Source organism: Procambarus clarkii, chromosome 13 (assembly GCF_040958095.1).
Source record: "Procambarus clarkii isolate CNS0578487 chromosome 13, FALCON_Pclarkii_2.0, whole genome shotgun sequence".
NCBI lineage: Eukaryota > Metazoa > Arthropoda > Malacostraca > Decapoda > Cambaridae > Procambarus > Procambarus clarkii.
Window position 1 is genome coordinate 28,695,428 of NC_091162.1, and position 15,563 is coordinate 28,710,990.

Consider the following 15,563-nt stretch of genomic DNA (forward strand, 5'->3'; position numbering starts at 1 on the left):
ATGAGAATGCCTCCGCTGTTTCTGGAGGCGCGGCTGCACGAAGTCAGATCAGACGTATGTCTCATTCTCGATCCATGGGTTGCATAGTTCCCGTTTTCTGAGACAGGGACATCTTTCAAGTAAGCAGTCGTCTCATGTATCTCGTCGCCCAGCTTGACGGTTGTCAGCTAGCTCCCAGAATTCTGATTCTGATGACTCCACTCTTCCTAGCCGGTGGACCGCCCATGGCCGACGGAGTAACTCATTCCGCCCACCACCTTGGGAGTTAAATTATGATGGTAATTCTGATTGGACTACATTCTATCGCCGTTTCGCATCCTATGCAGCGGAAAAAGATTGGAGCGACACTACCTCCTTAACAAATTTGGGTTGCTGTCTTAAAGGCAAAGCCAGTGATTTTTACAACCGGATACTAGACCGGGAACCATCAATTGATTATACTTGCACAATGCATAAACTCGTAAAGCAATTTAGGGATAGGGAGGTTTTGGACTTTTCAATAATGAATTTTTTTGAGGCCCACCAGGAGCATGGTAAGGAAATTCTTTAATGGGCTGATAGAGTCCAGCATTTGGTTCATCGAGCTTACAAACATCTGGAAAGGGGAGAAGAAGAGCAGATGGCAATCACGCGATTTGGCCAGGGTTTGCTGGAGAATCGTTTAGCGGAATATATTTCCAACGCTAATATTTCTTCCATGGAAAAAGCCATTGATAGGGCCCAGACGTATCAGCATAATTCTGTTGCTATTCACAGGTCAGCAGGTTCATCCACATATAGTTCCTAGCAGCAGAGGTCCCAAGGCCCAGTTGTACGGATAAATGCTGTGGGTAGACCTTCCCGATACGAAAAGCCATCCCGGAGTAGTTTTGCTTCTCGTCTCCGCTCACGGACACCCACAAAATCTCCAGATTCATCACTGGCTGCTAGCATATCAGGTCATGGTAATGGGGGGTCACCGGCAAACAAATGCTGGAATCAGGTTCTCCCTCTCTTGCGGGCATAGATACAAAGCTAGATAAATTGGCAGGTATGAATGAAAAACTAGACGAAGTGGTCTGTGGGATCTCAGGGGTTCGTGACAAATTGGACGATATGTGTGAGAGCCTGAAGCGTCTTACAAATGCTATCATATCCCATCGTGGTCAATGCACCCCATCACCAAGATGGAGTAATAATTGTTACTTATGTGGGGAAGAAGGTCACTTTGCTCGCGACTGCCAAAGGTCCAGGAGTGGCTGGAACAAAGACCGTAAAGGGGAGCATACCGACGATAAGTTTCATGTTTAATTTAATGAGGAGAATCAGTCTTTAAACAGGGACGGGTCGGCTCAAGAGGCCTAGATTCGACCCACGGTTTACCAGGCCAGCAGAGTGTGGCTGCGCCACATTCAATGATACCAGGACCTTCTCAAAGGTTAAAAACTTATACCCTCCAAGTATCAGCACTGGATATCCATCAGGAAGACAGGCAGTCCTGTCATGCTCACAGACAGGACTGCCTGTGAACATGACAGGCAGTCCTGTCCTGCGGCTCAGACGCCGAGGGAGGTAAACAAGAGCGTACTGGACGCCCGCCAAGCTTGGTAGCTACTAGTCATGTAATCGTTTATAAGTATTAAAGTCAGTAACCAAGCAATGGCTTTATATCAACCCTACAACCAAGACTTCCTCAGAAACACACAACACCACACTGGCGACGAGGATGAACTGTGAACGCAGGTATTTGTTCAGCTTAAAACACAAGGAGAAACATGTTGTCTCACCCCCGGAGGAGGAAGGGAAGTCGTGCTGTCTGTGAGCACCATACCCGATGCTGTGTGCTAACCAATGCTGTGTGCTAACCAATGCTGTGTGCTAACCGATGCTGTGTGCTATCCACTGCTGTGTGCTAACCCAAGTTATGTGCTAACCAATGCTATGTGCTGACTGAAGCTGTGTACTGGGAATCTGCCGATGCTGTGTACGAAACGACGCATTGATGCTATATACAAAACCCGATGTTTTGTGTACGAAACGTGCTGTGTGCTACAATTCTTCACACTGTAAACTGACAACTGCTGTACCAACTGCTAACTACTGCTGTGCCAACTGCTGTGCTGCTGTGAGTAGGAACAACACATGTACACAAGGGCTAGGAAAAAAGTCAGTTGCTGCTGTATTGTGTACTGCTGTGAACTTTTGCATTAAAATGCTTGTGTGCTTTGCAAAATTAAAGTAATTACAGTGAATTCTTGACTAACATATACAGTGCAGTAAGTGCTTAATATTCTGAGAAATATTTAAGTGATAAGTTTACATTTATTCAGTAAAAATGGCAAATATATCTCTGTTTCCTGCATTTGATCCTGACTGTGACCAGACAAACCTGTCACAGAGGTGGGTCAAATGGCTTAAAAGGTTTGAAAATATGTTGATAGTTTCTGACATCAAAAGTGCTGAAAGAAAGCGTGCCTTTCTACTTCATTATGCAGGTGATAGAGTTTGTGACATCTTTGACACACTAAAAGACACTGGTGGTGCCAAAGATTATGACATTGCCAAAGCCAAATTAACTGAACATTTCAAACCAAGGCAAAATACTGCAATGGAAATTATGCATTTCAGGAGAGCCAGACAACTCTCTAATGAAACCGTTGATCAATACCACACACGTCTGCAGGGTTTAGCAGCCCATTGTGAGTTTGTTGATGTTGACAAAGAAATCAAACAGCAAATAATTGAATCATGCACATCTACACGTCTTCGTCGAAGAGCTTTAGAACTTGTTGATGATGAAAGTTCTCTTACCAAGATACTGGATATGGCTCGTCGAATGGAAGATATTGCACGTGATGCTCGTGTCATGGAGTGCAGTGCCAACAATGGTTCAGCCACTGTTACTAACAGTGATGAGGTACTTAAGGTTCAGGGAGGACACCGTGATCAAAGAAGATATCATGACAAACCTAACAGCAAATTGAGCCGAGAAGCACATCACAAATGGGGTCAAGGAACAAGACTCAAGCAGTCACAACGACCCACATCAGAGGGTGTCAACAATAAATGTTACAATTGTGGAGGAGACTACCCACACCAAGATAATGTTTGTCTTGCTCAAGGTAAGAAGTGCTATGAGTGTGGAAAACTAGGTCATTTTGGTGCTATGTGTCGTTCCGCACTAAAGAAACCACAGTCAGTGAATAAAAGCACTGTACGAGGATCAGGTCATAGGGGTCGAGGTGGTAAATACAATATTGCACCTCATATCCAGAATGTTAATAATGTACAAGACAACATTTCATTACAACCAGTCTCAGATGACAGTGAATGTGATTATACTTATGGAGTACAATCAATCACAGAATGGAATGATCTTCCAAACAACCCAGAGACTATATTGCTGGTATTTGTCTCAAAGTTCTCATTGACACTGGATCAAACATTGACACCATGGCTGAGCACCTCTATGAGAAATTTAAGAAACAGTTCCCAAAGCTTGAGAACTATAATGGCAAAGCCACTGCCTATGCTTCAAAGGTAGCCTTGCCAGTGATTGGAACTTTCACTGCAGAGATTAAGTCAAAGAGTGCAATGCTCACTACTACATTCCATGTTGTTAGGAATGCAAAGAAGTCTCTACTCAGTTACAAGACTTCAACCAAATTGGGGCTACTTCAGCTTTCTAATGCTGTAGCAGTGGAATCTGCAAACAATGTTGATGCTATTGTTGCTTGTTACGGCCCTCTCGGGACGCAACGGGGTTCTCACTCTGATGTTATTAGAGTAAGTAGTATCCGGCCCCAAGCCAGTAGTGGCTTTCAAGGGATGAGATCCGTGACGCAAGTAACTTAAAGGGGAAGGGAAATAAAGTCAAGAACTTAATATAATATATTGACCACCACCAATAAATAATATATAAAAAGATTACACGGGGGGAGGGGTATTAACACTGTACACAAACGTCTTCTGAAGACTCTGGATCCAAGCTCTCGGTGCTAAGTCCTCGGTGCTTTCGTGGCCTCACAACGAATCCTTTGAGAAGCTGAGCCTACCCTAGCCACAGGTCAGCCAAAACACAGGTCCACTGGGGGCACCGCCGTGGAGGCCGTCAACCACAAATCCAGCAGGTCTGCTGGCAGGTTCCGGACCAGCAACGCTGGTAAGGCCACTCCACGAGCGATATTAGGGTAACGCCCTAGTCAGGAGCCTCGTGTGATACCACTAATCACTCTCCTGTCCTCAATACCCCAGTGGATAATCGTCTCCAGCAGTCGTCCTTGGTAATCCTTCTACTACCACTCCACTGACAGGGTAACACCACAGTGTTCTTCCGGGGGACGACTTCACAGCTGCTGCAGCAAAGCACAAGGTATGGAGACGGCTGCCTTGGGTAGACTGACTCAACTTCCATCACAGCAGTCCCAGGTCGACTCTGTAAGCAGACACGTCATCAATAACAGGGGCACTAAAACACCTCACTTACAGGCTCAGACACAAACGCCCGCCATATCCACTCCATAGATGGCGTTGTAGTCTGAGCACCACCTCACCAGAGGTCAGGAGCGGCTGTGTTGTGAGCTGCACAGGACTGGAAACTGGCCCTTGTGGCCAGTACACGTCATCCTCACCAGGTGTCGTCGTCCGTTTGGAGGGGGTTTCGGGAGCTGACCCACAGATGGCGCGGTCGTCACTGCTCCGTGCTCGGACGCTGGATCCGGGTTCGTAACATTGCTGAATTTTCTGATCGATTTAAATCCATAGGTTGTTATACTGATAGCAAAGTACATCTGTATATCAATCCAGATGTAATTCCAGTTGCCGAGGAATATGTACACTCTGTAACCTGTGATGCAGTCCCTAAGGCTCTCACTCTTGATGAAATCCGTACTGCAACCCTAGAGGACCCAACTCTGCAAGCAACAGTGGATGCATTGACTTAGAAAAAGCTTCCACACATCCCACCCTCAGGAGTTGACCAAGATGCATTCAAAGCACTTGAACGCATCCAGACAGAATTAAGTGTTACGCAACAACGCGACACCGTGCTGCGAGGTACTCGTATCGTCATTCCAGCTGTTCTCCAGCAACGTGCTCTGAAGCTTGCACATCAAGGACACCAAGGTCTTGTTAGGACCAAACAGCTGCTACGAGAAAAGGTGTACTTTCCTGGCATTGATCGTCAAGCAAAGGATATGCATGATGCCTGTGTCCCTTGCCAAGCTGCAGTGGATACTTCAAGACCAACACCTCTACAACCTTCACCACTACCTGCTGCACCATGGACGGAAGTATCGATGGACTTCTGCGGACCGCTACCAACTGGAGAGTACTTGATGGTAGTCATTGATGATCACTCACGTTATCCTGAAGTAGAAATCATCACTTCCACATCTGCAAAGGCTGTCATCCCGAAACTCGACAAGATCTTTTCAAATTTTGGCATTCATGAAGTTATCAAGACGGACAATGGACCGCCATTCAATGGACAAGACTTCGTCAACTTTGCTGAGCATATTGGATTCAAACACTGCCGTGTGATGCCACTACATCCTCAAGCAAATGGAGAAGTTGAGAATTCATGCAACCTCTCATGAAAGCGGTACGCTGTGCTCATGCCGATGGACGATCCTGGAAACAAGCTATGTATGCTTTTCTCAGGAACTACCGTGTAACACCGCATGGAACACTGGGCAAGTCGCCTGGCGAACTTTTATTTGGACGTCCTATGAGAATCGCACTACCCGTCATGCCAGCCGAGGTAACGGATAAACGTCTCGCTCAGAAGGATGCACTAGCCAAGGGCAAAATGAAAATTGCTCATGATCAACGTGCAAAGGAACAATTCATAAAGGTTGGAGATACTGTTCTCGTTAAAAAGAAAAAAGAGGGAAAGCTAGATATGCCGTATGATACAAAACCATATAAAGTGATTAGAGTAAAAGGAACTTTGGTAACAGCTAGTAATAGAGATCATAGTATAACACGTAATATGGCCTATTTCAAAGTGATTCCAACTAGTGTAGAAAATGATGAAGTGCAAAGTCGTGCAAAAGAAAAAGAAAAAATGAGTTATAACTCAATAAACAATTCATCAAGGGATATTCTTGTATTTGGAGACTCTCGTCCTAAACGTCATGTTAAACGTCCTAAGCGATTTGATGATTAATTGTGTTCCTATGTAATGCAAAGTATTTACTTATTATGCTAAACTAAATTTAATATTGTTTGAATAATGCAGATCTCTCATTCAATATTTTGTAACTTTGTATTACAGTTTCTTTCATGTTTGTTTAACATTGCATATGTATTTTTAACATTGAAATCCTGTATGGTAAGGATTAAGTTGTTTAAATTCTTTGTGTGCTTAATTAATGTTAAATGTATGTAATATCTCTTGATATGTTAATAACATACTTTGTGTCAATAACTTTGTTTTGTGCTACAAGCATGGTAGACATCCTGTATACATTCTTTCTAAAGAAAAGGAGGGATGTCACGTTCACAGAAAATGGTACCATCCGTTTTCTATGTGCGGCGGATCAGACGCCAGCAGGGAGGTAAACCGGAGCATAGAGGACGCCCGCCAAGCTTGGTAGCTACTAGTCATGTATCAGTTTAAGTATTAAAGTCAGTAACCAAGTAATGGCTTTATATCAACCCTACAACCAAGACTTCCTCAGTAACACACAACACCACAAGTCCTAATGAACATTTTCTGAAGGTGTGTCTGATATTTTAGCACCGACTGACGCAAGGAACGTAGGCGAAAGTAAAATTAATGTGTCCCAGGACGAGGAAGACTTCTATCAACAGGAGGGGGTAAGCTTAAATTTCCAGGAAGTAGGTGACGAAGAAGAGTTCTCTCAGGAAGAGAGCAGTTGTTCCTCCAGGGAGGATGAGGTAGACACAGTCTGCACACCCTTGGACACTGATAAGCACTGTTCTAGGAGCTGGTCTGAGGAGCTGTTCCTAGTAACCCTTGCTTAATGTTGTGTTTAGTTGTTTTACTTGGCTTTTATACTTTGCATTTTTTCAGAATTCATTTTGAGATTTACATACTGGTAACTGAACACATCTACTTTACAGGTGTAGCAATTTGTGATCTGTTTATTAGATTTACTTTGATTACGTGATGTTTTATGCACAAATTCATGCTCGTAATGGTTAGTCTTCTAAGCTATTGCTATATCTTTTTGTCCACATTGATTTTGTCCCAACAGAGAGGACTCACTCAGGCTGATCACCTCCTCGGGCACTTATCTGGTACTTTGATTTGTCTTCGAACTATTATGTTCCACTTTGTATTACGAACTTAGGAGGAAGTATTGGACTAGAGATCCTTTCACATCCAGAACTGTTATACATTCGAGACGTGTATAGCCGTTCTGGTCACAGAGGTGACACTCCCTGCACCCCTAAGCCTTCGTTCACAGTTCATGATTAACTGATCAGATAGGGAGTTTACTATTCTTTTACAGAGCACAAGGACTGGTAACTCTGCAGTTAATTATCTAGATTCCAGTAGGACAACTCTTGGCCTTATCCTCACTAGAGTACAGGGTACAGACACCCCTACATCCTCTTTATATTTTACTACCTCGAAACATTCATTTATATTGTTTCTCCAAGTCCTTACTAAGGTCAAAGACTTAGTTTTATTTCATGTTATCATATATAGTATAGTAATTTATCTTGTAAATTTATTGTTGCCTTACAGGATAGTTACTTACGTACAGTTTTGCCAGTTTTATAACAACAATTCTCGTGCATATTGCCACATCACTTACAAGGCAGTCTAGTAATCCTCACTTATTGGTTCCTCTACAGGGTACTCCCATTTTTCTTCTATTGATATTTTGCATTTATATAATATTCGATATGTTTAGATTAGCCGCATTTCGTGCTAATCCGGAGGAGGAGCTCCAAACATTAATTCGTGCTACTACAGCAGAATTAAGACACTCGCTGCCGGCGCCATTGCTAGCTGGCCGCACACGGATTTGTTCCCGGAAAAACTCACGATTTTGAGCACCCATCAGCTCCATTCGTCGCGGATTTGTGAGGAAGAATACACCAGTACTCCAAGACCCAGACAATATCTTGTTTTGAAGGAAACAATTCCGATTTCGTCTACAATTGAAGGAGAAACAACGTTGTTGTTTACCTGCTGCCCACCTGACTGGTATTCTGCGCAACCCAGTATGCAGGCGACCCAAACTCTCGTACCGCACTTTTTTTTTTTTTTTGAGGACCGTATCACTGACCAGGTCACTTAGAGTCCTACCCTGAAGGGCGAGGCGATACCCTGCGGGCAGCGCCACAAGGGGGCACCTTAGAAGGTGTACTGAGCCTGACAGGGAAAGGTAGACCAAACAGCTCTTTTAGGTGTTAGGTATCCCTGATTCCACCTGGGGGAATCATTCTACGACTTCCGTTGGAGGGGAATGAATTTCTCCAGGCCTAGGAGTGTCTCAGGCATTAGGTAGGGCAGTGATTCGGTTCTCACTACGTGGAGAGAGTCATGGGGAAGGCTAAGAGAAAGAGGAAATGGAGGCAGCTTTCAGACGAGGAGGGACGGTGGACCGATGTGCAGCAGGCACCGAAGAAAACTGCTATCGAGGCTTCACCACGTGCTTCTACCAGCAAGACAGCAGACATAATGGACCTAGAGAGGACAGCATCAGTCTCACACCAGCCAGTGTCAGACAATGCTTCTCTGTCCACAGCCCAGCCACTGAACAACAGTATGAGTCAGGAGAGGACACCACCAGTCACACGCCAGCCAGTGTCAGACAATGTACCTCTTTCCACAGCCCAGCCACAGGACAACAGTATGAGTCAGGAGAGGACACCACCAGTCACACACCAGCCAGTGTCAGACAATGTACCTCTCTCCACAGCCCAGCCACAGGACAACAGTATGAGTCAGGAGAGGACACCACCAGTCACACGCCAGCCAGTGTCAGACAATGTACCTCTTTCCACAGCCCAGCCACAGGACAACAGTATGAGTCAGGAGAGGACACCACCAGTCACACACCAGCCAGTGTCAGACAATGTACCTCTCTCCACAGCCCAGCCACAGGACAACAGTATGAGTCAGGAGAGGACACCACCAGTCACACACCAGCCAGTGTCAGTCAATGTACCTCTCTCCACAGCCCAGCCACTGAACAACAGTATGAGACAGGAGAGGACACCACCAGTTTCACACCAGCCAGTGTCAGACAATGTACCTCTCTCCACAGCCCAGCCACAGGACAACAGTATGAGACAGGAGAGGACACCAACAGTCTCACACCAGACATCGTCAGACTCTGCACATCTTCCAAAATTCAAGATAATGAAGACAGACCACTTTCCTACAGTATATGGAGTAGTAACGGCAATGGAAAAAGAACAACCAGAGCTCAAACTTTCCATCACAGTCAACCTGAAAGGAGAAATAATAATGACACCACAAGACCAACAGACTGCAAATTACTTAGAAAAAGTAAGAGTCCTGCAAGGGAAACCTGTATGCTTGGAAAAGCTGGACCCTTCAGAAAGACGCACACGAGTTGGGCTTTTGGGATACCCAATCGACTTTCCCCTGGTTCCAGTACTAGAACATAAGCAAATCCTGAATGCGGAACGATGCCGCACAAAAGTAGACAAGGCAGCGACACGTCAGGTTCTGGTGACCGTCATGGGACATGTGCCAGAAACATTCAGTCTTGGAAATTGGGGAACATACCGACAGAGACCATACGTCCCAGAACCCCTGTGCTGCTTCAGGTGCCAGAAATACGGCCACCATCAATCACGCTGCACCGGACAGGAGAGATGCGGAGTGTGCAGCCTGAGACATCCAACCAAAGACTGTATAGCCAAGCACAAGGCAAACCAGGCCACAACAGCCAAATGTCCAAATTGTGGAGGCAAACATCATGCCTGGAGCACAACCTGCTCTGTACGGAAAGAAAAAGTGCAGACAGCTCAGACCAGGATAAACACACAGACCAGCACCACATACACCAACACCAACGTCTGGAACACTCGTACACAGTCACAACACACACACACTCTCACAGAGCAAAACTTCCCGAATCTATTAACTCCAAATCAGAAAATACACAAAAGTGCTGCAGAAATACAGCAAATGCAAAAGAGCAGAAAACAATTACTTTCGGAATCAACACAACAGATATACAGTTTTACCCCCGAGGTCCAGCTGAAAAACATGGTGAAGATCATGGCAGAGACCATTATCAATTGCCTACAGGTGACGCAGAACGCCTCACAGCAACAGACCCAAGAAATCACTTGTGTGATAATGGACAAGATCGTGCAGCAGACCACAGTTACACAAGACACAGACAGTCTGAGACAAGATGGAGCACAAGAGGACAAACAACGCAACATGGACATACAGACTACCAACAACAGTCAGGTAGTCAAGACACCAGAACATCAACATTTACAACAGCAACTGCAAGAAGCAGTGACCACCCAAGATCAACAGAATCTTACAACACAAGAGACAGACAACAACAGCCAATGCAGTCTGATATGCAACAACACCAACAAAGGCGTATTGAACAGCAGAGATGCACAGGTTCCAACAACACAGGAAACAGCCACGAGCAATCAATGCAGTCCGACATGCAACAATACCAACAAGAACAAAGTGATGGACCACAGTTATGCACAGAGTCCAACAATGCAGGGGATGACCACGAGCAATCAATGCAGTCCGATTTACAGTGACACGACTTGCGAGGTGGAGAATATAAAGGTCGATCCCGAAGAGGAGTTCTACTAGAACAGGCAACACCAACCGTAACCGTCGTCTGGCCATTACGAATACTGCAGTGGAACATACAAGGTCTTGGGAATAAAAGCCACACTCTTCAGGGGGCTGCAATCAGCACGAACGCAGATATAATCGATTTGGAAGAAACTCTTTTCCCAGCCACGAAATCCTTCATATTAGCTGGATATCAGCACTATATTATACCGTATGAGCAGGGGAGACAAAGAGGGTTAATGACCCTAGTCAGGAACACCATACCCAGCAAGAAAATAGGCCCAGTTTCATGTGGGGATGGAGTAGAGGTATTAGCAGTAACAGTGAATATGGCTAATATTGAGCTCCTCATATACAACGTTTACAAGCCCCCTAGACGTAAACTAGAAGCAGAGGCAGTGCTTGCCTTGGCCACGCAGGAAAATGTAATTATTGCTGGGGATTTTAATGCTCATCATCAAGAGTTAAATGGGACTGAGCCAGCCAATGCAGATGGGCGCCATTTAGCTGCAGCTCTGCGAGAAGTACCTGAGATTACACTTCTCAACACTGGGGAACCCACTCACATTCTAGGAGGTTCCCTTGATCTTACATTCATCTCAACAGCACTCAAGCATCAGGCGAAGTGGGAAGTAGACCCGGTGATCAGTGACCACTATGCTACTGTCACAACACTAAACATAGAACGACCTCCTACACCACCTGCACAACCTAGGTGGAATTTAAGAAAGGCCAATTGGAATGTATACCAAGCAGAACTTGAAAAATGGTATGCAACGTACACGCCACCTGAGGATTTGAACATACACGAGACCAATCTGCAGGAAGTCATTGCAGCTGCTGCAAACAAAGCTATTCCAATCATTATCACAGGAAACACAAAACGAAAGAAATATTGGTTCTATAGTAATGAAGTTAAAGAATAGAACCACAGAGTCAACATCTTCAGAAAACATCTAAAGAGAAACCCCACACCAGAAGGAAGAAATCTGCTAAGAGCGATGATATCTGAAGCAAGACGAGTTTCTCGAGAAGTAAAGAAGGCAAGATGGTTTGAGTGGTGTCAAACTAAATGAACATAGTAGTCTTGGCAAGATATGGGGTCAGATTAAAACTATATCAGGTCGCCCAGCCCGACCACAGTCATGTATTCAATCATTGCAGGAGGCTGAGAGACTTGCTCTCCAATTTGCAGAAAGAACAGCTTCATATCAGCTTCCTGCAATGGTCCAAAGGCAGCAAGAACAATTAAAACAAGAGAGGTTGACAGTCATTCATGAGATCATAGCTATAAATGACGAATGTGACTGTCCCTTCACCACACAAGAACTAATCAGAGCCAAAAACGGTGGTAAGGACACTGCACCAGGTGCTGATAACATTACATACTCAATGATCGCACATGCAGGTCCTGCTGGAGAACAAGGAATATTGGACGTCATCAATGCGTCTTGGCAGCAAGGCAAACTACCAACCTCTTGGAAGAAAGCAGACATCATACCGATTCCTAAGCCGAAAGAACCTGGCAATTACAGACCCATTTCATTAACATCATGCATTAGTAAAACTGCAGAACGGATGGTCTTAAATAGGCTACTGTGGAAGACTGGAGACCTTCATAAACACATATTTGGCTTCACTAGAGGAGTAGGTACTGCAAACTGCATAGCAACATTACTAGGAACAGTTAACTCGGGTCCAGCTATAGTGATCTTCCTTGATCTAGACAAAGCATTTGAATTTGCAAGCCCGCCAGCAATACTCCACACCTTAGTTAAAAAAGGTGTAAAGGGAAAAATGCTAGAATGGATTCAAGATTACCTAAGTCACAGGTATGCCAGAGTAAAGTTGCAAGGACAAGTGTCAGACTACCACTTGCACGAGAATGGGACTCCACAAGGAGGAGTCCTCAGTCCTAGTCTTTTTAACATCCTTGTGGAAAACCTTGTTACCATGACATTTACAGAAGGGGTTAAATTGCTAAGCTATGCTGATGATATAGCATTAGACATTACAGGCCCTTCACTTCTAAATAAAGCACAAGGTGCATTAGATAAAGTAACATTTGAATGCAGTGTTTTAGGGCTAAAAATATCTGCACAGAAGTCTAAGGCAATGAGACTAGGCGGCAACACTCCAGACAGGCACCTACACATTCAAGACATTAACCTTCAGTGGGTTACACAATATCAATATCTCGGAGTGTGGATAGATTTTTACTGACATTCAACAAGCAAATTCAATATCTAAAGGAGAAAGCAAAATCACGACTAAATATAATGAGAACAATCACAGGGCCCCGTCTAGGAGCGGGACACAAAGTGTTAAGAATGTTTTACATACACGCCGTTCGTTCCCTAGTTGAGTATGCAGCGCCTGCCTTACTCACTCTTTCTCCTGGTCAGTGGCCAAACGTTGAGGTTCTTCAAAATGATGCATTGCGAATCATAACAGGAGCTCCCAGATGGACTAAAATACTGAACCTAAGACTAGAAACCAAGCTAACGTCGATTGAAATAAGGGTAAAAGGGATTGCTGCGTGCATGCTGACCAAGATATTGACTAGACCTAGAATCAGTTCACTTAAAGATATAATCACTGGAGCACTAACTCTGGACAGAAGAGCCTCCAATAGCAACAGGTGGACCCATTGTGCGATAAACACCATCAATACGTTCGATATAACAAACACAGTCACTGGGCAGGGTGTCGACGAAATACATGCAGACTTTGTTATGCAAGCCCCTTGGGAATCTCTGCCAGCAGACTTTAAGATTATGGTTCTTGAAGGAAAAAAGAACCAGACAAATCCTCATCTGCTACGTAACATTGCACAGATGCATATAGAAGCAAACATGGCATCCGACAGCTTCACTTACTTCACAGATGGATCAGTAGACCAGCAGGGACAAGAAACCGGAGCTGCAGTTAAAGCAGGAAATTCTGTAAATAGTTGCAGGCTCTCAAATGGGTGTTTGACTTTACAAACAGAGATGCTAGCCATTCAAAAGACTTTGGAACATGCTCTTGCTGAACACCGACAACATGTTATCATACATACAGATTCGAGAACCGCCATTGAAACCTTGCAACAAGAACACATATGTGATAACATACATCTGATCACAAATGTCATATCATTCATGCGAACACTCAAACGAGAGGGCCGACGGGTACTTATCAACTGGGTGCCAAGTCATGTGGGAATAATAGGAAATGACATTGCAGACGAAGCTGCAAAACTTGCAACTAAGAGAAGAAATGTAGACATTTACATACCACAGAGTCTATCACAGATTAAGAAAGTAATTAGAAACAGAGCAATGCAAAAGATGTACAGTGACCACAACACAGCAGTTGCAACATCAGGATCTGCGGGTTGGTACAAGAATTCAACCAACTACGAACCACTTAGTTTGACGAAAGGGAGCAGTAGAGCAACAGAAGTGCATTTACATCGCCTCAGGCTTGGATACCCATGTGCATGGGAAATAGGCTTACAGGTTCCGGAAGATGAGAGGAATTGTCAACACTGTGGAGAAATGCTCGACAGACCACTGGAACATTATCTAACACAGTGCACAGTTACAAACCCATTAAGATTTCAACTTAGATTCAACAGAGCAGAAGAACTTGTTAAACACATATGGCAAAATCTTACTGAAGCGACCATACGAGTCATAAATACTCATACTCCGCATAAGTAAAACAGAAACAAGCAACACTTAGTGGGCCAGCCAGAGGCTTAGGGCCCGCGCAGGAATATCCCTGCAAAAAAAAAAAAAAAAAGCAGAATTAATCACCCTTACTACTGAATACCACACCACTCCTCCCCCCGGGGGTCACCAAAGCTGAGCTTCATAACCTTATTATTGACCATCTTGCAGACAATGATCTTATTACTCCAGAGCAGCAGGACCAACATAGAGTTGCTGATAAAACCACACTCACACACATGAAACTAAAAATTGAGTTAGCACAACTAGAAGCTGCTGCCGATGAACGCAAACGGGAGATGAGACGACAAGATGCTGAACGTGAACGAGAACAACGCCAGCTACAACAACAACAACAAGCTGAACTACAACGTGCGCGTGAACAAGAACAATTCCCGCTCTATGAACAATAGGATGAATTAGAACGTGCACGTGAACCAGAACGACTCCAGATCCTGCAACATGAAGCTGAACTACAACGTCGACGTCAAGAACAAGAAGCTGACTTACAACGTCTAAGAGAAGTAGAACGACTGCAACTCCTAGCTCAAGAGCTTCAACTCAAGAGACAACAAGAGGAGGATGGAGTTGGCATCACATTACGCTTGGAACAAGGTAGATCAGACACCGTGCTCGCGTTCCGGCGCCAGGAGTTAGAACTTGAAAGTCCCCACCTCTCTCAGCGCCGTGAAGCAGAAGCCAACTCACCGGTATGTTTTAAGCCTACAGATTGTATTAAAATGATGCCGCCTTTTTGTAGAGGCAGAAGTAAATTCATTTTTTGCGTCATTCGAGGCCTTGGCCACCCAGTTACAATGGCCTAGGACTCAATGGTCTATACTTCTCAGGTCACACCTTACAGGAAGAGCTGCCTTAACCCTCAGTACTCTTGCAAACGAGGCTGACTACGATGCACTAAAGCAAGCAGTCCTTGACGCCTATCTACTTTCCACTGAGAGCTACCGACGACGCTTCAGGGACTATATAAAAACTCGGGCTCAAACCTACGTGGAGTATGTGCAGACCAAAACCAGGTATTGTTTAAAATGGTTAGAATCAACTCAGGTGACCACATT